Raw genomic sequence first — 24113 nt, 5'->3', positions numbered from 1 at the left:
TTATATAAATTAGAGCCTGTATCTCATTTTTCTATTTCTTCTTATCACGTCTAACAGGACTCTAATAAGGTAGAGCTAGTTTTACATGAGAGTAGTGCCTCCAGGCGCTGTGGAAGACACTGGACTTGGGCGTGTGATACAGTTGACATCACAGTTATCTACCCTAAGGTAGCCGACAGATTGACAGAAATATATGTACATAAGAAATAAAACTACATTAAGACTTTTATATATATATATATAGAGAGAGAGAGAGAGAGAGAGAGAGACTTATCTCAAAAAAAGAAAAATATGAGGTAAATATCAAGTCACAGTCCTTTAGAGACAGAAAGAGTGGAGGAAGGAGACAGAAAACTGAAATGCACTTTTGCAGTCTTCTCTACTTGCTCAATTCCAAAAGATTGATGACTCTTGGAGGCTTGAAGGGCTGGGTTTGGGTTTCATTTGTAATGAGCACGTGTTCTACCGTGTTCCACTTGCTTATCAGCAAGAGTATGAGGCCGCAGTTGTGAAATCAACTCCCTGACTGATTGAATCTGCACCTAGTAATACACTTCTTCTTTCAGTGCCTTGTTGGGTTTTTTACATCAGGACTGCTGGTTTCTCTCAGTCATATCTGTCTGTCTTGTCTGTCGACCTGTCTTCCTACCTGAAAGGAAACCTGCCTTAAATGTAAATGCCTTTACCACTGATGGATTAATTCATGGGAAAAAGTAGAGAAAAAGCCATGTGGGTGCCATGTCTTTTCATTTAGGACTCAATATGGATTGCCTCTCTCATGTTTTATGACATTTTATGACAACTGCACTTAAGTAAGGGGCAACCTCATATTAAAATCATGGCTTGAGAACTGCACAGTGGTACCAGGAATGCAGATCCCTGTGATTTGAAATACGTGAACCTCAAAACCGAATTTCAAGAAGGGTCTTCTCCAGCAGTATTCTCAGCACTCTTCCTGAGAATGTTTGCGTCTAAGATTGTCTCCTTACATAAATTCTGACACTTCAGTATATGAATGAGGTAGACAAATTTATGGGATTAAATTCTCATTCATTTGATAGATTAAATGCTTCTTTGAAAAATACCAAAGGTTATTTTTAGTTCGGAGTCTCAGTTTTCATGGAAACACTATCTAATTGGAGCCTTGAGGAGTAACAATGAAGTATATTCTTAATTTCTAAAGTAAATGATTAAGTGTATTAACTTTAAGGAAGTCTTCCAAAGTTTTGTTTTTACAGGAGAAATATTAACAGATTTGTTTTTGCTTTTGTCCATATATAAAATAAGAATCTTATGTTGACTGTATAATGTGCATGTTGACTTGATGAATGGGGCTGACTGGTCCTGTGTCAAACAGGATGACCCGGGAGAGACTGGGAGGGCAGGCACTGCCTCTGTCCCCAGCTGAAACACAGGATTCGCTGCTTAGTAGGTGTTGAATAACTATTTATTGAATCTCCAAACAACTGATTAACTACTGAGCATGAGCAGTCTGGACTGTAGTGCCAGCCCTGCCAGTGCTCAAGACCTCTCTGAGCCTCAGTTTCCCCGTTGGTAAAGTGGGCATGACAATGTTTGCTCTGTTGTTTTAACAGGAGACTGTGATTGTCTAGGAAAAGTGTGTGACATCTTTGAAACTGGAAAGTGCTTTATATAGGCAATCATTTTGAGAATTATTATCGTGTCACTAAGTACTGCTTATTAGTACCATTACCTAGTTAGTACTAGTGTCCTGTTAGCATTCAATAAATGCATACTTAAAAAAAAAAAAAGATTGCGTTTAAACTCGTAGGTATAAAATAAATAAGATACAAGGATATAATTTACAACATAGTGAATATAGCCAATATTTTCCCTGGTGGCTCAGACAGTAAAGAATCCACCTGCAATGCAGGAGACCCCGGTTTGATCCCTGCATCAGGAAGATCCCCTGCAGAAGGAAATGGTAACCCACTCCAGTATTTTTGCATGGAGAATTCCATGGACAGAGGAGCCTGGCAGGCTACAGTCTATGGGATTGAAAAGAGTGAGACATGACTAAGCAACTTTCACTTTCACTTTATAGAGTATAATCTATAAAAATATTGAATTACTATTGTATATCTGAAACTAATATAATCTTGTTGACTGTACTTCAATTACAAGTAAATAAACAGACTTGGAAACAAACAAAAAAAATGTACTAAAACTAAAATTGAAGGGAAATTAGTGGTTTAATCACTTTAATTGACCTCTAAAGTTTTTTTGAAACACTATCTTTATTTTGACATAATTGTAAATCCTTTATGTATTTAATCGACTTTTGTTGTTTCTTTGGGAAGGAAACTCAAAAGCATATACTTGGACATCTGAACTATTATTTCTCAGCAGCATTGCCCATTAATAGGTTTTTAAATACATAAGAAGCTTCTTATGTAAGAGCAAGAAAAAGATAATGGAACCCATAATATAAAGGTTTAAGATGTGGATAACTGGAAACTTGGCTTATGATAGATTGCCACCACTGCTTTGGAAATTAGGTTCAGATATATATCACATAAAATTCACTGTTAGATATGCTGGAAATTTAATGACAAGGTTTTGTTGAAATGAGATCTTGTGGGTTTTGATGAAGAAAATCAATCAGGATATGCCTTATCTTTTATTCTCCCTTCTAGCTGCTCAGTGTGCAATTAAATTGCCTCTGCAGGACCACAGTGCGTCGCATATATTAATTTTATACTCACCCAGCCTATATTAACTTTATGCTAGCACTTGCTGATAAGGGACACCAAAAAGGCATTAATAAACTTATAACTGTGAGCTGAAATCACAAATACCGTAGTCCTGAGTTTTGTTTTTAATCTTCTCTCTATATATCTTTAATTAGATGATGTGTTCATGATTGAACATATCTGAGCTTATTTCTGCTGTACATTGGGCATTGTGATGAAGCCCTGGGTAGCAAAGATTTATGACCCCAAATTATGTCCAGGCAGGGAGATGGGACATGATCTCACATCAATTTTGAAAGCCAGCTAATCAATATATGTAAACTTACATACACGAATGATTCTGGAGTCTTTGATGAAAACCACAGTCACCCCCGTGACCCTCCCAAGTTCTGAAAAAACAATCAAGAGCGAGGATAAAATAATTGGCAGATAAGGTTCAACTGTCATCATTATTACTGGTATAGGCCAGATGGGAGGGTGGAGTTTATTTATTGTAGTGATGCAGAACCCGAGAGGTGAGCACAAGTCACAGTAGCTGTGACAGGCCTGTGGGCAAGAAGGATCAGATTATGGCATGGAGGGTCAGAGGCCAATTCCCAGGGGGCAGCTCCATCCCTAAAGAAGATAGAGAGGAGCTAAAATGGCCACCCGGGCTTCCCAGGTGGCATTATTGGTAAAGAACCCACCTGCCAGTGCAGGAGATGTAAGAGACATGGATTCAATCCCTGGGTTGGGAAGATCTCCTGGAAGAGGGCATGGCAACTCACTCCAGTATTCTTGCCTGGAGAATCCCATAGACAGAGGAGCCTGGTGGGCTACACTCCATGAGGTCACAAAAGAGTTGGACACGACTTAGTGACTCAACAACAACAAAGCCAGGGTACCTAGTTTATGCTTCCTGGAGTCACACACTGATCCACCTCCCTCCCCTTAAATGAAAAAGTCAAAAAAGCCAGAAGTGTTATCTGCTTGACCTGCTTGATCAGGGAAAAGGGGATTTAACCCCAGTATAGGACAGGCAAGAATATTTGATGCAAATGAACTGGGCAGAAAGTAAGGACAGAGGGAAAAGAGAAAAACCTTATCAAGAAGGATGGTCAGGAGTTAGAGATGAGGGGAGAAGGAGTGGAACATTCCAGACAAGAATAATAGCAGCAAAGGCAGGGGAAGGTGAATTTGTTCTGGAAAGGAGCTGGGCTGGCCAGTCAAGTCACAGAGAGGTTTTAGAGTCCCTACCATAGGAACTTGGGAGCTCCCTCCTTAACCAAGGAGCTTTCAGAAGTGGAACACTAGAGTATTTCTTTCTGAATGTATATTAAGAGAGAGTTTTTTTCTTTTTTCCTTTGTTGCTTCCTAGCACATTGAACTCTGAGATGTTCTCATGTGTTTGCATGGTTGTCTCTGTAATTTATCCTGGCTAATTACATTTAACTATAGGCTTTTAAGTATATATTGAACTTAGTGACTAATCATTAGATTTCAATAGCAAAGAGTCTGTAATTTTTGGAGTTATATGACCTATGTAAGGATATGTTGCAGAGAGAAATGATTCCCTCTCTTTCTGTGATAAAAATCTTGTCTGTGGCTACATTAAAAGCTACCTTAAACACATGGTTGTTCAGTCGCCAAGGCCTGTCCAACTCTTTGCACCCCCATGGACTGCAGCACTCCAGGCTCCTCTGTCCTCCACTATCTCCCAGAGTTTGCTCAAATTCACGTCCATTGAGTCAGTGATGCCATCTAACCATCTTATCCTCTGCCGCCCCGTTCTCCTTTTGCCATCAGTCTTTCCCAGCATCGGAGTCAACTATAAATGAAATAGATAACCTTACTATATGGCACAGGAAACTCTACTCAATATTCTGTAGTAATCTATATGGGAAAAGAATCTGAGAAAGGATGAATATATGTGTAACTGAATCGCTTTGCTGTACACCTGAAATTAACACAATGTGTGTGCATGCTTAGCTCCTCAGTCATGTCCAGCTCTTTGTGACCCTATGCACAGCAGCCCATCAGGTTCGTCTGTCCATGGGATTCTCCAGGCAAGAACACTGGAGTGGATTGCCATGCCCTCCTCCAGAGGATCTTTCCAACCTACGGATCGACCCTGCGTCTCCTGCACTGGCAGGCGGGCTCTTTACCACTAGCACCACCTGGAAAGCCCTAAATTAACACAATATTGTAAATCAACTATACTCTAGTTCTGAAGATAGTTTTTAAAACTAAAGTTTGTGGTTTATGTCAGTCTGGGTAGGCCTAGTAGAATCCTGCTTACAAAGACATGCTCTAATACATTGAGGAGGCAGCAGCCTGTTGATATTTGAAGACTTTTTCTGTTGTTTATGGATCATAGTAAACATTTCTCCAAAATAAAGTCCTTAGAAATTGGGCTTCAAGGAACAGTAACAATCAATTATGAAATTATTTATTACATAGATTTTGTGGATATTCCATTCATTAAATTGTGTTTGCTCCAAAATGACATTATTAAAAAGGAAAAAACAAAATGTCTTTGGTGCTGTAAGACTCTAAGATGGGTGTATCCTGTACCCCATAAAGCAGTTTTAACTCTTTGCTGAATGCTTTGGGTATGGAATGGTGAGAGGAGAGAAAACCCATGGGATTCTTTCTCTGTTTTGGGGGTGTTTGGAATTTCACTGGGGAGATATGACAAGCAGTTGCATGGCAGGCGGATAAGTATTAATACAAAACAGTGTATGAATAAGGACCGGAATATCTGCTGTTGGTCATTCATTGCCTGGTCTCTTCAGAAGACTTACTGAATGGTCTGGCAAGTGTTAAAGATGTCATGTTCCTTTGCCTGACACCCTGACAAATGCTACTGTCTTGACTTAGCACAGAGGTCATTGGTTCACCACAAAACTGATATTTCCTCCACTGTCTGAAGCCTGGTAGTTTTTAAGAGTTTGTTTTTTGACTGTCGTTTATCATTTTATCTCACTTCCCTCCTAACTGTTATGTTTATCCAACTCAGTGTATCTCTAGTGACATAGAAAATTGTATCTCTAGTTGACATAGAAAGAAGAGAAAATTTGATACTTCACGACAAAAGGAAAGTTCTGAGCTCTAGTTATGCTGCCACAACTAGGCGGTAGAATGGCCTGGGTGAATGAGCCAGACGGGAAGTGCCCTGGGGTCCATCACCTTTTCTGTTGGATGCTGTATGCATTCCGGGCTGTGGTTTTGTGTGTGTTTGTTTTCTTTTTTACTAGTGCAGAAGGTATATTTTATTTTATCTCTGTGGCTGTTTGGCTTCTGAGGAGTTGACTTGTTTTAACAGCAATTCTTGTGGACTAGATTGGATTAAATGAACTCTGCCTTTAAAAAAAAAAATCTTTATCAAACTGTAATTCTCATATCATGCAACTCACTCATTTAAAGTGTACATACAGTTCAGTGGCTTCCCCAGTGGCTCAAGCAATAAGGAATCAGCCTGCAATGCAGGAGACACAGGAGATGTGGGTTCAATCCATGGGTCAGGAGGAGTCCCTGAAGAAGGAAATGGCAACCCATTCCAGTGTTCTTGCCTGGAAAATCCTACGAACAGAGGAGCCTGGCAAGCTACAGTTCTTAGAGTGACAGAATCAGATACAATGGAGTGTGCATGCAATTCACCTAATTAATTAATAAATCAGTGGTTTTCAGTATATTCACAGAGTTTTGCAACCCTCATCATGATCCATTTTAGAACATTCTTACAACTCTAAAGGAAAGTCCCTCACCCCTTAGCTGTCACCACCCACTTCAATTTCCCCATCTCCTGCTCTGTCCCCACCCCTAGGCAACCACAGGTCAACTTTATGCCTCTAATAAACCATTCTAATGAAGAAAGCAGTCAGAGGACATCAGCTGATGGACTTATTTTTGATGATTGGAACTGCCACTTTATAATATCTGAAGGAATAGTGTGATGTTCCTAAGTGTGACTGGTTAGAAGAATGAGTCTCATCAAAAATAATAATAAGCTGAAAGTAGCCACAAATTCAGTGTGTAGAAAAGTACTTTTCAGCCAGTGTCACCTGTGTGCATCAATCATTTGTCATCATCTCAGACCTACTTTACTCCACCTCTGTGCATGATAGACATTTAACAGAATAAAGTCAATAGGTATACACTACTATATATAAAATAGATATTAACAAGGACCTACTGGATAGCACATACTAGAAAGTGCATTAAAAAGCAGAGCCATCACTTTGCCAAAAAAGGTCCATATAGTCAAAGTTATGATGTTTCCAGTAGTCATGGACAGATGTGAGACTTGACCTTAAAGAAGATTGAGCAACAAAGAATTGATGCTTTTGAATTGTGGTGCTGGAGAAGACTCTTGAGAGTCCCTGGGACTGCATAGAGATGAAACCAGTCAGTCCTAAATGAAATCAACCCTGAATATTCATTGGAAAGGCTGATGCTGACACTGAAGCTCTAATACTTTGGCCATGTGATGCAAAGAGCTGACTCATTGGAAAAGACCCTGATCCTAGGAAAGATTGAGGGCAGGAGGAGAAGGGAGTGACAGAGGATGAGATGTTTGGATGGCATCACTGATCACTGACTCAGTAGACATGTGTTTGAGCAAACTCGGGGAGATAGTGAAGGACGGAAAGTCTGGCATGCTGCAGTCCGTGGGGTCACAAAGGCTGGGACGCGACTTAGTGACTGAACAACAGCTATGTAGCACAGGGAACTCTACTCAGTACTCTGTAGCTACGTGGGAAAAGAATCTGAAAAATAATAGCTGTACGTATAACTGATTCACTGTGCTGTACATCTGAAACTAACACACTATAAATCAGCTATACTCCAATGTAAAATAGAAACTAAGAAAACATGAAGTTGCATACAACTTTTATATTTTCATAGCATTGTTCACTGAGCCAAATCCCATTTCAGCATGTTATATGCAGGGATTTTTGCTAGAATACATTGAACGGCTCTTCCCTCAAGGAACTCAACAGCATAGAAGAGGAGGATGGATGTGTATAAATAGGCAAGTGCAAAATAATGTCAGAATACTCTAGAGCCAGCACAGAGGGGACTCAGGAGAACAGGTATCTGGGGACTCTGATGGAGAAGGGAAATGTCAGAAACAGCTCATAACAGAGGTGACCCTGGAAAGTAGCTAAGGCACATTAGTAATTCTTGCAGAGTGGAGAAGGGAATTTAGGTAAAGGGAGCAGGGTGTTCAAAAGCGTGGGTCTGGGAAGCATCCTAGAACTTTGGGACATGAGCAGATAAGGAAGTAGGGCATTGGTAGGAAAGGCAGTGAGTGGGTTGCTGAGGGCACTGAGCCACTGTGGGAATGAAACTGTGTGAGTTGCCTAAGAGATTGGACTTGACTCCCTGAATTAGTTTCCTGTGGCTGCTATAACATAGGTGCTGCACACTGGGTGACTTAGAACAACTGAGATTCATTTTCTCACAGTTTTGGAGGCTGGAATTCCAAAGCACAGTGTCTGCAGGGCCATGTTGTTGTTTAGTCGCTCAGTCATGTCTGACTCTTTTGTGACCCCATGGACTGTAGCCTCTCAGGCTCTTCTGTCCATGGGATTTCCCAGGCAAGAATACTCGAGTGGGTTGCTAGTTCCTCTTACAGGGGATCTTCCCTACCCAGGGATCAAACTTTCGTCTCCTGAATTGTAGGGAAGATTCTTTACCCGTGAGCCACCAGGGCAACTCTGCAGGACCATACTTCCTCTAAAACCCATGGGATCAGATCGTTCCTCGCCTCTTTCAGCCTCTGGTAGCCCCAAAAGTTCCTTGACTTGGGGCAACATAATTCCAACTTCTGCCTCCATCTTTGCTTGGTGTTCTCTGTGTTTCTTGCCTTCATCTTCCTTCCATGCATGTCTATCTCTCTGTCCAACTTCCCCCTTTTTATAAGGACACTGGTACTATTGGCTTCCCTGGTGGCTCAGACGGTAACGAATCTGCCTGCAAAGTGGGAGACTAGGGTTTGATCCCTGGGTCAGGAAGATCCCCTAGAGAAGGAAATGGCAACCCACTCCGGTACTCTTGCCTGGAGAATTCCACAGACAGAGGAGCCTGGTGGGCTACAGTCCACAGGATCACTAAGAGTCGGACACAACTGAGCAACTAATGCACACAGGCCTATGGGATTAAGGTCTACCCTCATGGCTTCATCTTAAGTAAATACCTCTGTAACAATCCTCTTGCCACGTGTGGTCACATTCTGAGATACTGAGGGCCAGGATTTCAACATATATTTTTAGGGGACAAAATCCAAACCGTAATACCCACCAAGCATCAGGGTGTTATTGACCAAGTTTAAGAAGGAGAGTCAGGTGATTATTTTTGCATTTCAGAGGGTGACTTGGACAGCTGTGAAGGAGGAATACACAAGGTCTTATGGCACTCCATAGCTGACCAAGTCTGTGGGGTGCTGCTTTATCCTTCATGCACCAAATTTTAAAAAAGAAGAAGAAATGAAGAAAATCACAAATCCACAGCAGCACTGAAAAACCTGAAAGAAACACCATCCACAGACAAGGATATCCAAGAATCCCAGAAGTTGTTAAGAGAAAGTAATATGATTGGTGGTGAAGCCCAACAGAACTGAGAAGTACTTTCTCTTTTACAGTTAAATAGACTGTATATTAATGCAACTTTAGTTTTAGGTCAAGGAGTAGAGAGAGAATTGAACAAGAAGTGCACACGCTCTATGACCATCAGTTCCATGCCTAGGAGTCAGTCCCATCCATGTGCTCCCACTCTTACACCTCTGAGATGTGTCTGCAAGAATCATTTTTGTAACATTGTTTCTAACTTAGGAAAACCAGAAATAACCTAAATATCCATTGGCCTGGAAATGTCTAAATACAGTATATCTGTAATACCATTGAATGCTCTATAGTTCAAAGAAATGAGATAACTGTGTTTACTAACACAGAAAGTTCTCTAAGGTATAATAAATGAACATGAAGAAACAGTTGAACAATGTATTGTGTATAAAACCATAGCAAATATGTAACAAAGTAAAAATACCTTTAGATTTTTTATATCTTTTAAAGCCTTTTTAAAGTGTTTTTCCCTCAACTCTAACAAAAGTGTAAGGAGGTTGAATTCATGGGTGACTCAGTCAGCAGTTGAATGTGATGAACAGCAGGCTTTAAGGAAAGCAGAAGACGGGAGACAGAATGGAAGGGATGAGGTGGGGGCCAAGAATTCAAAACACTCAGAAGTAAAAGGACATTTTAAAGAGGGGACTGTTTTTTTGTTTGTTTTTTAGAAAAATAAGCACACAAAAAAAGACAGAAGTTGTGTATCTTACTGTAAAAGAGATCTAGGGTTTTGGTTGAGAGATGGAAGGATTCATGCATCTTGAACTACAATCGGCAAAGCCATTTGGCATAAAAATGGAGAAACAGCATCGTGAGAGGAGAGTCAGTGTCATCAGCAGAGTAGAATTGCTTCTGCTGAAGACTGGGTAAGGCCATGCTTAGGGAGCCACAGATAGTACATAAAGTAACAAATACCATCAGGGATGGCTACATATCTGAGGACCTGGAATGAAAGCTCTTCCTCACTTTGGTAACTCATTTGTTCCTCTCCTTTTTCCTTCCTTTCTCTCTTCCCTCCCTTGCCCCTTCTTCCTCTTTTACACACGCACACCCACACATGCATCCCCTGATACACATCTGCCAGCCTGTGAACAAAAAAGAACAAGAACTCGTAGAAGACAGTGATGTCCAGAGAGATAAGCACCTCCAACTAATCACAAGAGCTTTTCTGCCAAAAACATCATGTGAAAATTTTGTGGCCAGCTTTATCCTCAAAACTGTGAACCAGGTAACACCAGCATTGCAGATAGCTGGAAAAACAAAGCGACGACGTCAGCTTTTAATTTGCCTAGTGGTTAATGTTTATGAACAGCATGATGCTTTCGTAGATAGGCATTATTTCATTTGAGCCTCATATCAACCCTTTCAGGAGCTTCTGTCTCTTTTGGGAGCAGGACTCTGAGTGCCAGAAATGGGCAAGAGAAGAAAAGGCAGGTCTCATACCTCAGTTCCTCAGCTGCTGTTATTTTGCCCAGCCCCTGATGCTTGCTTGGCCTTAGCAGAGTGTCCTTGGTACCACACTGATTTGTCTCTCAAGCTAAACCTTTCAGACGTTAACAAACTTGTTTCATCAGCTGTCCTAACTAATTTTAAAGGATCACAGAAGTCAGCAAACTGTATTTATCCATGTTATTTATTTTTAAAATGGAGTGGTCCTTTGAGCAATGACAAAAAACTGGGTAAATAAAGGGGATGCTGCTGCTGCTAAGTCATGTCAGTCGTGTCCAACTCTGTGCGACCCCATAGCCGGCAGCCCACCAGGCTCCCCCGTCCCTGGGATTCTCCAGGCAAGAACACTGGAGTGGGTTGCCATTTCCTTTTCCAGTGCATGAAAGTGAAAAGTGAAAGTGAAGTCGCTCAGTCGTGTTCGACCCTCAGCAACCCCATGGACTGCAGCCTATCAGGCTCCTCTGTCCATGGGATTTTCCAGGCAGCAGTACTGGAGTGGGGTGCCATTGCCTTCTCCAAATAAAGGGGATAGGTTGTGCTTTTTCAGGGGGTCACCAACAGTAGCTTACAAAATAAAAATGCAGTATTTCGGAAATGATATTATTTTATCATCTGTGATACTAATGTATTTGGGATGCTAAAGGTATGAAATACTGTCAGCTGTGAGTAATGAAAGAAGGGGCCTCCCTGGTGGCTCAGCTTTAAAGAGTCTGTCTGCAATGCTGGAGATGCAGTTTCGATCCCTGAGTAGGGAAAATACCCTGGAGGAGGGCCATGGCAACCCACTCCAGTATTCTTGCTTGGAAAATCCTATGGACAGAGGAGCCTGGTGGGCTACAGCCCATAGAGTCACAAAGAGTTTGTATACCACTGAAATGACTGAGCACACACGCACGCAATGGAGGAAGGGCTGTAGAAATGGGCTTCGAATCCCAGGCAGCCCTGAGGTATCACCCTGATACCAGGGCTACAAATATTGGCTATAGTTGTTCACAGGAAGAAATAGCTGTTATTATTTCACTAATTGATTGCATGCAAACCCTCGCTTCTCCACTTGGGGGGAAAAAGCCAAGAAATTATCACTAAACACACTACCTGAGAGAAGTAGGAGGACAATAAGGAAGTTGTTGAGTGATATATGTTCCCTTTTTACAAGTTTCCAGACACTACATGACAAAACTGTTACCCTCCCCCCAAAGTCATCACAGAGCTATGAAGTGTACGCGGGGAGTGGGGATGTAAATTAGCGCCTAAGGTAAACTGAGGGCCACAAAGCTGCCCTGAGAGTCCCCTGGCTCTTCAGGGACCACACTCTTGGGCTGAGCCCTGTTCCAGCAACACAGGGGCCTGGTGAACAGGAGAGCGAGCCTCTGGTTGCTCATCCTGCGACATCTGAGGTTAGTGTGTGTACAACACACCGTTCGTCTTTTCCCCTTTATGTGGGTCTGTATAGATTTTCTTACCTCTACTACTTCTTAACCACAGGATAGTTACCATGGCAACACCTGTTGATGGCAGACGAAAAAGAAAAGAATGTAATTCTGCAGTGAGGAGGCTGCTACTGTATGTCTTTCCCTCTCTCACAGTTGTATTCAGGGGATGTCTTTGTTTCTTCTTCTTTCCAGGCTTGTGAGTGACCCGTTTTCTCCATTTGAACAGATTGATATAGAAACTGCTCTCAGCTGTTTCACATGGGAAGATGCAGCCTTGTTAGCTCCTAGAGCGTTTGTTGTCTAATGATTTCTACTAACTGTGATAGAAATCTTATCTTTGTCTAAGGGATTTCAAAATCTTTTACTTTTTCTAAATCTTTAAAGCTTATTTTTCCTTTCTCTTTTTTTCTGTTTTTTGTTTTTGTTTATTAGTGTATAATTATAAAAGCTAATTTTATAATTAGTTTCTGCTGTACAGCGATGTGAATCAGCTATATGTTTACATATCCCCTCCCTCTTGGACCTCTCTCCCACCCCCGCTCCTACCCACCCTCTTACCCCTCTAGGTCATCACAGAGCCCTGAGCTGAGCTCCCAGCGCTATACTGCAGGTTCCCACTAGCAATCTGTTTTACGCCTAGTAGTGACGTGAGTCTGAGTGCACTCCGGGAGTTGGTGATGGACAGGGAGGCCTGGCGTGCTGCGATTCATGCGGTCGCAAAGAGTCGGACACGACTGAGCGACTGGACTGAACTGAACTGAACTGAAGTGTATTTATGTCAAACCTAATCTCCTTTTTTCTTATTTCCTTCTTCTCTTTCCCCTGCCTGCTTTACTTAACCAAGTAGATGGACTTACATTCCTTCTTTGACCAGACACCCAAACAGAGGGCCACAGTAAGTAAAGCCCAGATTTCACATCTTACTTAAAATGCCATTAGCCTAGAGATCAAAACAGAGAAGAAAATAAAACCTGGGTTATATATAATGCCAATTAGTTCTATGGTCAGATTAAAGGAAATATATTATAGATAGTAAATAAATTGAAGAGACTTTAAAAAAAAGAAAAATAGGTGGCACTAGTTGTAAAGAACCCGCCTGCCAGTGCAGGAGGTGTAAGAGACAGGGGTTCAATCCCTGGGTTGGGAAGATCCCCTGGAGGAGGAAATGGCAACCCACTCCAGTATTCTTGCCAAGATAATCGTGTGGACAGAGGAGCCTGGCGGGCTACAGTCCATATGGTGTCAAAGAGTCAGACATGACTGAAGGGACTTAGCACTCTCACCTTAAAAAATAACAGTGTACTGAAGAGCAGTCATGTGTGATCAGTTGCTAGTGTCTTCACACAGAAACTTACCTATATCATCAGTAGTCCATATTTAAATGGGCATTTTGGCATGCCTCCTCTGAATGCATCATTGCAGGAGAATCTTTGAATGCAATGTAAAAACATAAAAGGCACCAACTCTGGAGCCAGGTTCATATGATGAGGGAAACATGCACAGGTAGCTTCTGTGGCCCATGGTGAGGCCGGAGCTACAGATCTGGAGGTAATGAAAAGTGGTTCTGGTTCAGCCTCTGCCTTACCCAGCTGTGTGATCACAGCTGGGCCTCAGCTTCCTTGTGGCTAAAATTAGTTGAGCTGAAATATTGCAGAGTTTCTTTTCACTCTAAAACTACATTATTCTAACTCTGAAATATGCACAAGTGCTAGACAATAAAGCAGGGCAGACTTAAGGACGAATTCAAGGAAAAACACGAATGACCCCAGAGTCAAAGAAAATAAACGGAGCTATGACATCAATCTAAAGAGATGTCCCAGTAAAGCGAAAGAAAAAAAATCCCTAGGAATTTTGTTAAGTGAGATTCTTAGAGAATTCTCTCCGAACTTTCCTCAAGATTAAAGAAATGATTGAAAGTTTCCTCTAATTCTGCTTCATGATGTTTGAGTAATCAGTCCTTCAGTCTATTATTGACAACAATGTTTAAAAATACAAATTCCTTCTTTGAAGCTGTATCATGAATTACGTGATCCTGCTTGTGAGTGCAATGTTCACTTGAATCATATTCTTAGGGAATCCTCTCAGAATTTTCCTCAAGATTAAAGAAATGACTGAAACTTTTCTCTAACTCTGCTTCATGATGTTTGAATAGTCAGTTCTCAATCTATTATTGACAACACTGTCTAAAAAATACAAATTCCTCCTTTGAAGTTGTATCATGAATTATGTGAACCTGCTTGTTATTTCAGTGTTCACCTGAATTCATATAATGAAGAAATGGGCTTCCCTGGTGGCTCAGGTGGTAAAGAATCTGCCCACAATGTAGGATACCCCGGGTTCGATCCCTGGGTGGGGAAGATCCCCTGAAGAAGGGAATGGCAATCCACTCCAGTATTCTTGCCTGGGGAATTCTGTGGACAGAGGAGCCTGGCGAGCTATAGTCCATGGGGTTGCAAAAAGTCAGACTCAACTGAGTGACTAACACACATACACAGTGAAGAAATAACTCCAGTGTAGCTGCTGGGTTGCTGTGTAAACTTCTTGATATGAGAAGCCAAAGTGATAAATGCTGCCTTGCTAACACCTTAGTCCTATTTATTATTTTTTTCAAATTTCTTATTGGAGTATAGTTGATTTACAGTGTTATGTTAGTTTCAGGTGTATAGCAAAGTGATTCATATGTGCATATATATATGTGTGTGTGCGCATGCTAAGTTGCTTCAGTCATGTCTGACTCTTTGTGACCCCATAGACTCTAGCCTGCCAGGCTGCTCTGTCCATGGGATTCTCCAGGCAGGAATACTGGAGTGGGTTGCCATTTTCTTCTCCAGGGGATCTTCCCGGCTCAGGGATCGAACCCGTGTCTCATGTCTTCTGCATTGGCAGATAGGTTCTTTGCCACTAGTACCACCTGAGAAGCCCGTATATATATATAGAAACTTGGAAAACATTTTTTCATGTACTAGTTCTATTCATTTCCTAGAATCACCATAATAAAGTACCACAGACTGCATAGCTTCGTGCGCATGTGCTCAATTGCTCAATCATGTCTGACTCTTTTTGACCCCATGGGCTGTAGCCCACAATGCTCCTCTGTCCATGGAATTTTCCAGGCAAGAATATTGGAGCTGGTTGCCATTCCCTTCTCCAGGGGATCTTCCCAACCAGATGGAACCTGATTCTCCTGCATCTCCTGCATTGGCAGGTGGATTCTTTACCACTGAGCCACCTGGGAAGCCTGGGTAGCTTAAACATCAGAAATGTATTCTAGATCTAGAAGTGTATCCTAGATCAGGGTGTCAGCAGGGCCATTTTCCTCCTGAAGGTACTAGAACAGGACCTGTTGCAGACCTCTCTCCAGCTCTTGGTACATCCTTGGATGGTGGCAACCTACCTCCAGGCTTCCCAGGGTGTTCTTCCTGTGTGCATCTCTCAAATTTCCCCTTTATAAGCACCAAGTCACCCCCCTGCACACCCCTTTGAAACTCAGAGACTTTACAGACAACAATTTTTCAATAATGGGGTAAATAGCCAGAGCTCAAGTGTGACCTGTGCTCTGACCCCACAGAGCTGTTGCTTCAGGTCAACACAGACCTCACAGCCAGCTCTTCAGAACCTTAAGAAGAGAGGGAAGGGCCCTTTCTGTCTTGAATAACTCTGAGGCTAGGACTCCTAGCAGTAGGTGTTTTTCTGTGAATTTTTGAACCTTGAATGTACACGTGGGCAAACCTCAGGTCTCTTTCCTCAGCTTCCTACGCAAGAAGAAGTCTTCTTACATTCCCGCCCCCCGCCCACCACACTCCTGCCCACCACCAAACACCTATACACCCATTTGCACAACTTCTTCCAGAAAATATCGGTGATCAGCAACCCTCCACCTTCGCCACCCCTTGAGTGGTCCCAGGAGGAGATAAAACAGTGGTTATTCCTCATCAGGACATGTTCAGAGGCTGATCTTGGGCTCTGGGATAAACAACAGCAGTGGCCTGCTGGCTACCCAGTTAAGTATCCATCATTAGGCAGAACCTAGCCAAAGCTATAGGCTAAATATATAGCAGCCTAAGACTCAGTCCAAAAGACAGCTTCCCAGATACACAGAGTGGGAGGGAATGGAGTCATATTTACTTTTTTTTTTTTAGCAAAGAAATACCATTGAAAGGTAAATAAGGACATGAATGAATGAATGACCTTTTTGGTTGCCTGGGTTATTATTCCCTGTTTATTTACATTGGCTAGGATGTCTTTAAATATTTTTTAACTTCCCATTCATAAACTAACCTTTAGAGGAGTCAGTTTATTTTCTGTTTGCTGAAGCAAGATTTAAGTTCCGAAACTAAGCTTTTTAATGTTAGCATTTATGCTACCTTGCTTTTTGTTCAGATATTTGAAAGGCATGCAGCTTTCCTTAAATACATTAAATTTGCATAACAAAGTATTCTGATTTTTGCCACCACGAAAGGATTTTTTTCACTGTTGAGTGCTTTGGTCATTTTTATTTTTTCTCTGTTAATATTGAAACTGCAAGAAATTCATGCCCAAGCCTTGCTCCCTTGGGATGCAGGCTTACAGATAAGGCTTATAGTAAAAGGTGTCATTTTAAGCCTCTTTCCAAGTGACAATACTAACGAAAAAGAAGTTTTTGTTAATAATAATGTCATTTATTAATGTCTAATAAAATGTCATTTATTAATGACTCAGTATATGTATTATTACTGTATCTATGCTTCCCTGGGTTCCTTATATTGTAGATAGTATAAGGATCTGTGTTGAAGGATTTTCATCTTCTGTTCCCTTGAATATAGTCTTCTTGGAAAGGGGATTATTTTCATCAAACCACCCACACCAGTGAAGGGGATTTTCAGAAGGAATTATTTTCCCAGTGTCATAATCTTTTTGATGCTTTAAAAAAATCCTTTTTTTTTTTTTCCTTCATCTTACCTGCAGAGTGGTCTCTCTTTGACATCTCTGTGAACCACTCTTCCTTGCCTTTTCCATTTTTTTTGTTCTCAGTAAGGAAAACAAAATCCCAGAAAACACTCTTTTCTTAATGGACTGTTGCTTTGCATACACTGGGGATTTCAGCTGTTAGATTGTGTGAAAATGAAGCAAGAGACATCAGATGGTGTGACGACTAGAAGTGTTAACATGGTAAATACCAGGAAGGCTGGAAGTGTGAGCTAAAGCAGTCTGAGGTGAGGGGGGCGGGGGGAAAAGATGAGACAGCTGGGAGAACCAGCAAGAAAAATGGCCAGAAAACATGAGGGAGCTCAACAAGAGAAGTGCAGCCCAAGGAAAATAAGAATGCAGGGGAAGGAAGCATCATAAGTTATGTTTTTCCAATATTCACAGTATGCATGCGTGCTAAGTTGTGTCTGACTCTTTTCGACCCCATGGACTGTAGCCCGCCAGGCTCCTCTGTCCATGGGATTCTCCAGGCAGGAACACTGGAGTGGGTTGCCATTTCCGTCTCCAGGCTTCACAGTATACCTTAGCCCATATAATTGCTGTACCATTGAGCATATGTAGTTTTGAGTACTATGTACACATACCATTGAGTACTATGTAGTTTTCTTGGAGCACTTCAGTGAAAGGCTCAATATTGAAATTTTAACAGAAGAATACATCTTTGTTTTGAGGTTGATATCTATTATACTGACAGTTTTTTTAAACCCATTATAGAATTCAGCAGAATTAATAACAAATAGCACATATTTGTTTAGAGATATATTTGATTCTTTAACCAAAAGGGTATCACACTGCTAACATTTAATATTTGGACAAAGACAGGGTATGATGTATAATGAACTTGATTAATAACTGGTTTTGTAAGTCTGTCGAGAGGAAACAGCAAATTGCTCTCTTCCTGGAAAAGTTTCTGTTATTTGAACCTAGGGCTTCCCCAATGGCTCAGCAGTAAAGAGCCTGCCTGCAAAGCAGGAGACACAGGTTGGATCCCTGGGTCAGGAAGATCCCCTGGAGAAGGGAATGGCAACCCACTCCAGTATTCTTGCCTGGGAAACCCCATGGGCAAAGGAGCCTGGCAGGCTAGAGTCCATGGGGTTTAGAAGAATCAGATACAACTTAGCAGCTAAACAACAACAGCAATTTGAACCTAATCCTGTTCTAGGAAACATGAGGACTCACTTGGGTAAAACACTAGAAATAAGCATGGCCCAAAACTGGGTGAGATGGCTAATATAATAACAAATGAAGGAAACAGAATTGGAGAACATCTTGACATTGAACACAGAGACCTAAATCTAAGGCAGATATAGCACAGGGATGTCAAGAGCACCTCACTACCACTGCCACCAATTAACTTGCAAAAAGGCAGTAAAGAGAGATCTTTAGTCCCCTGGGGCGGGGGAGATGATACATGAAGAGGACCAAGTTGGGAGGACACCAAGAAGGTAGGAGGAGACATGCTGGGGGCTGAGTCTTTCAGTTTTCGACATTCTCTTATTTGAAGGCAATTCTCCAGATGAATTAGCACTGCACCCGTGAAGAGGAGCACAGGACTCTTACATGTGTCAGTCCAGATACTACACTTTTATTTAGAAAACCTAATCTGTCAAAGCTATGGTTTTTCTAGTAGTCTTGTACAAATGTGAAAGTTGGACCATAAAAGAGGCTGAGTGCCAAAGAATTGATGCTTTTAAATTGTTCTCCCTATAGCAGGAAATACTTCAGATGTTTAAACCTACCCACAGTGTGTAAGGCTTCCGGCCCATCACGTTCTAAGTCTTGCCCACAGTCGTCTTGCTCAGTGCTGACTGAGTGTTGGTTGAATTTTGATCTCCCATGCTGAGAATGGTATTGCTTCAATGCTGACCACTGGGATGACCTCACCGCTACATTCCAAGTAGCCTTCCTTACCATCCAGATGTAAGATCAGGTATCCCAGGCATGACTCCAGTTTCCCAGGAGACTCACTGCTGGATCTTCTAAGTTTAACTCTTTCTCTTCCCATCTGTCTCAGTGTCTGGAACTCATAATCTACTTTGGATACCATGATCTATCATGATCTTGCCAAGAATTGTGCCTCTTACCCTGCCTCCTTGCCCAGTGGCAAGATTCTGTAGCCATGACTGGACCTCAAGGACGGTAGCAGGCACCTTCCTGATTCCCCGGCTTGTTGCTCCTTGCTGTGAGAGCTCTGCTGTCCGTGTGATAGCTGAGTCCTGAGAATTCCCCTCCCACCATCCCTGAAACCCAGATGAGGATGATTTCCTAAATCAGATCAAGGTTACCTTGTCCATCAGATGTTGTGTTTGGTTCCTAAGTTGCGTTTTGCAGCTGGATTGGGCTCTCTGCCTACTCTGCTCTCGTGAGCAGGCCTGGCCAGGGCTCAGCTCCTTTCTCTTTGCAGCCTTTGTTCTCTTTGGGTCATACTAATGGGTGAAAGGGTTAGTCACTCAGTCAGGTCAGACTTTTTGCAATCCCATGGACTGTAACCAGCCAGGTTCCTCTGTCCATGGGATTCTCTGGGCAAGAGTACTAGAGTGGGTTGCCATGCCCTCCTCCAGGGGATCTTCCCTACCCAGGGATCAAATCTAGGTTCCCTGTATTGTCGGCAGACTCTTTACTGTCTGAGCCACCAAGGGAGTGAGTCATGCGAAAAATGAAAGTGTTAGTCACTCAGTCATGTCCGACCCTTTGTAACCCTATGGACTCATGTCCGACCCTTTGTGACCCTATGGACTGTAGCCCACCAGGCTCCTCTCTCCATGGAATTCTCTAGGCAAGCATCCTGGAGTGGGTAGCCATTCCCTTCTCCAGGGAGCGAACCAGGGGAGTGAGTCACACTAGATGATACTCAAAACTGCACTCTTTGAAATGGAGAAGGGGACACTCAAAGGCAGGAGAACAGGGCTTTCTTTAAATATGTGTCTTTAAGTATTTTAGATGTTGCCCTGTAGAACAGTACTGGACTTGTCCTGCATAACCCTAGAAATTAGAACCAGGACTCAAACTAGTCTACAGCCACAAGCCTTCCTTACCCCTAGCTCAAACCTAACAGTGCTTCCCAGATACAGAAAGGGATTCCTTCTCAAAGCCTTTCTTTTGATTTATTTATTTTTTGGCTATGCTGTGTCTTCATTGCTGTGCGGGATTTTCTCTAGTTGCAGCAAGTGGGGGCTACTCTTTGCAGTGTGAGGGCTTCTCTTGTTAAGGAGCACGGGCTCTAAACTGTGTGGGCTCAATAGTTGGGGTGCAAGGGCTTAATCACTCCAGGGCATGTGGGATCTTCCCAGACTAGGGATCGAACCCATGTCTCCTGCATTAGCAGATGGATGATTCACTACTGAGCCACCAGGAAAGCCCCTAGACACCTTTCATTATGGGAGGGAATCCATGATAAGCTGGAATAGCATGTTGAGGTTTTGTTTATTGGTTTATTTCCATTTTGCTGCAGTTGTTTAATCACTAAGTCATGTCCAACTCTTTGGGACCCCACGGACTGTAGCCCACCAGACTCCTTTGTCTACGGGATTTCCTAGTAAGAATACTAGAGTGCGTTGCCATTTCCTTCACCAGGGGATCTTACTGACCCAGGGATCAAATCCACATCTCCTTAATTGGCAGGCAGATTCTTTACCATTGGGACACCAGGGAAGCCCTTATTTCCACTAGAACATGGATAGGCTAGTGTTTACTTAGCTGGCATTTGCACATGTGCTATATTGCCGTGGTAATACGTCCATCATGAGAGACCTACAGTCCTACTCCTTTTTCTGTCTTCAGGGACTGCAAGTGAGAGCAGCTTCATTACTGTAATATCCTGGAGTCTGCTCTGATTTTTAAAAACTCACTCAAACAGTGAATAAATATTGAGTGATTATTGTATCTTAGGCACCGTGATTCATTGCTTAGAGCATTTAACTGCTATTTTTAGCTGAGTATATTTTGACATTGCACTCACGAGCTAGAAGTTACAGACATTGGAGAAAGGGTTCAAGTATCAATTGAGGTTGGATTTATAGGTCACCTTTAAATTTCTTTTAAATTTGAGAATTATTCATTGAACTCCTTGAGTAAACGTCTCCTTATAAAGGAGCTCCTTGAATCTAATCTCATATTGACTAGATGTCTGGCCTGTCAAGCTTGAATTTGGAGTTGAGTTGCTCAGATCTGTACTACCAGATCCCGGTATTTATCTACCCAGATCGCAAGGTTTGCTAACGGTATCATCACTGCTGCCCTAGGAGGGGCCGTAGGGCATAGTTTTCAAGAAGTATTCCTCTCCCTAAACTTCCTTTCAGCAATGGCAACTGGGCCAGGCCATCTGTCAAGTGTTTAACCAATCCCTTGGGGGTCACAGTGGCCCAGAATCCAAATTCTATTTTAGCTCCTCTAAGAGGCTTTAGCTAGAATGACCCTTCAGGTTAGTCACCAAAATTCAAGTCAGTCCTAATGACGTGGGTAAACCTGGAGCCTATTATACAGAGTGAACTAAGTCAGAGAGAGAAAGACAAATATTGTGTATTAACGCATGCATATGTAATCTAGAAAGATGGTGCTGATGAACCTATTTTCAGGGCAGCAATGGAGATGCAGACCTAGAGTACAGACTTGTGGACACAGTGGGGAAAAGAGAGGGTGGGTCGAGCTGAGAAAAGAGTGTGGAAATGTATACATTTTGCCATATGTAAAATAGATAGCAAGTGGGAATTTGCCATGTGACACAGGGAGCTCAACCCAGTGCTCTGTGACAACCTAGAGGGGTGCGATGGGGTGGGGGATGAGAGGGGGTTCAGGAGGGAGGGAACATATGTATACCTGTGGCTGATTCATGTTGATGTATGGTAGAGGCCAACACAATATTGTAAAGCAATTATCCTCCAATTAAAAAAAAAAAAAGGGAAAAAAAAACCCAACATGAATTCCCAGAGTCCATTTGTTGGAGCCTCTTATGAATGACCTCATCTGTGTTAAGACCCTGGTTAGAGTCCCCATGAGAACTATCTGTCAGAGAAGCTGGTGGAGAAGAAGTGCTGAGCTTGGCTTCTGCTGATTTAGTGTGTGTGGTCGTGGGGCGGGGTGGGAGGCAGTCATAGTTGAGTAGATACCTGGTTTCAGAAACCCTGAAATTCCATTTAGCAGAAAAAAGAAGTCAGCGTGGAAAAGATAGGATTTCTGTTTGACTAGATCAGTCATCGTTTGCAGTAATTAGCTGCTGTCCACACTCAGAGATAGTCACGGTCTGAGATGGGACCTGAAGGAAAACTTGGTCCACACAAAAGTATATTCAGGTTGTCTCAGTCAGACTGTGATAGTTTTCAGTGGAGCTGGGTGATCCTGCTTTAGTGCAACAACTCCAGGGAGTCCAGCAAAAATTACACTTGGGTTTGCCCTGTGCTGTGTTCAGTCGCTTCAGTTGTGTCTGACTCTTTGCAGTCCCATGGACTGTAGCCCCTCAGGCTCCTCTGACCAGGGATTTTTCAGGCAAGAATATTGGAACAGGGTGCCATTTCCTCCTCCAGGGGATCTTCCCGACCCTGGGATTGGACCTGCATTCTTGTATTGACAGGCGGATTTTTTACTACTGAGCCACCAGGGAAGCCCCATTTGGAGAAATGTCTACTCAAATCCTTTGCCTGTTTTTGGTTGGGTTGTTTGTCTTTTCGTCATTGAATTATAAGAGTTCTTTGTATATTCTAGATAAAAGGTCCCCAACCTCTGGGCCACAGACCAGACCTTCGCAGGTTAGGAAGCAGGCCACACAGCAGGAGGTGAGCGACGGGAACAATGAAGTGTCATCTTTCTCACCATCGCTCACGTTACTGGTTGAACCATCCCCCTCCCGAATCTGTGGAAATACTGTCTTTCATAAAACCTGTCCATGGTGCCAAAAAGAGGTTGGGGACCGCTGCTTTATCAGATATGATTTGCACATATATTTTTTCATTCTTTGGGTCGTCTTTTCACTTTCTTGATCGTATCCTTTAAAACATAAAAAATGTTTTTGATTTAGATGAAGCTTAAATTATCTATTTTTCTTTAATTATTGTGCTTTTGGTATTACATCTAAAATACCAGTGCCAAATCTGAGCTCGTAAAGACTTACCCTTATGTCTTCTTCTAAGAGTTTTATAGTTTTAGCTGTTAAATTTAGGCATTTCATCCATTTTGAGTTAACTTTTCTATGCAGTCTGAGTTGAGGATCCAACTTCATTCTTTGGCATGGAGCTATCCAGTTGCCCCAAAATCTTTTATTGGAAAGACTGTTCTTTCCGTATTGAATAGTCTTGGCATCTTTGACAAAAATGAATTGGCCATAGATATGCGGGTTTATTCCTGGATGCTGAATTCTGTTCCATTGATCTAGATGTCTATCCTGTGCCAGTACCACACTGTCTTGATTACCTTGTTTCCTGGAATGTTTCTAACTGGTGAAATGCATGTTCTGAAAATGCAAAATTATGTACCACTTTTATGTTATTAAATTATCGGTCAAATAATGTGTTCAGTTTTAAAATCAGACTCCTTACTCCTGTCTCGGAGAAGGCAATGGCACCCCACTCCAGTACGCTTGCCTGGAAAATCCCACAGACGGAGGAGCCTGGTAGGCTGCAGTCCATGGGGTCGAGAAAGAGTCGGACACGACTGAGCGACTTCACTTTCACTTTTCACTTTCATGCATTGGAGAAGGAAATGGCAACCCATTCCAGTGTTCTTGCCTGGAGAATCCAAGGACGGGGGAGCCTGGTGGGCTGCCATCTATGGGGTCGCACAGAGTCGGACACAACTGAAGCAACTTAGCAGCAGTAGCAGCAGCAACTCCTGTCTAGTAATACAGATAGCATACGCAAGCCAGTTAACTCCCATACATATTAGTAAGATTTGGCTTTTTAAGAAGCATGTTTGTTCTTTTCATTTTATTTTTTTAATGTAGCAGTTTGCTTTAGATA

General features: G+C 42.3%; 1 protein-coding gene across 6 annotated transcripts in view; it reads left to right on the top strand.

Moving 5' to 3' along the window:
- Positions 1–24113, top strand: part of PAG1 (phosphoprotein membrane anchor with glycosphingolipid microdomains 1) — a 160033-nt gene that overhangs the window by 67993 nt on the left and 67927 nt on the right. Inside the window, exon 3 of one of the 6 annotated variants that reach the window (XM_059874453.1) lies at positions 9065–10547. The exons of 4 other annotated variants lie outside the window; for them this stretch is intronic. The gene's annotated coding sequence lies outside the window, so the exon portion shown is untranslated. One more of the 6 variants, XM_059874455.1, reaches the window with a different exon arrangement.

The sequence above is a fragment of the Bos taurus genome, chromosome 14, assembly GCF_002263795.3.
Source record: "Bos taurus isolate L1 Dominette 01449 registration number 42190680 breed Hereford chromosome 14, ARS-UCD2.0, whole genome shotgun sequence".
Classification (NCBI taxonomy): domain Eukaryota; kingdom Metazoa; phylum Chordata; class Mammalia; order Artiodactyla; family Bovidae; genus Bos; species Bos taurus.
The sequence above is the reverse complement of the archived record's forward strand: the minus strand, read 5'-3'. Positions and strand labels throughout refer to the sequence as shown.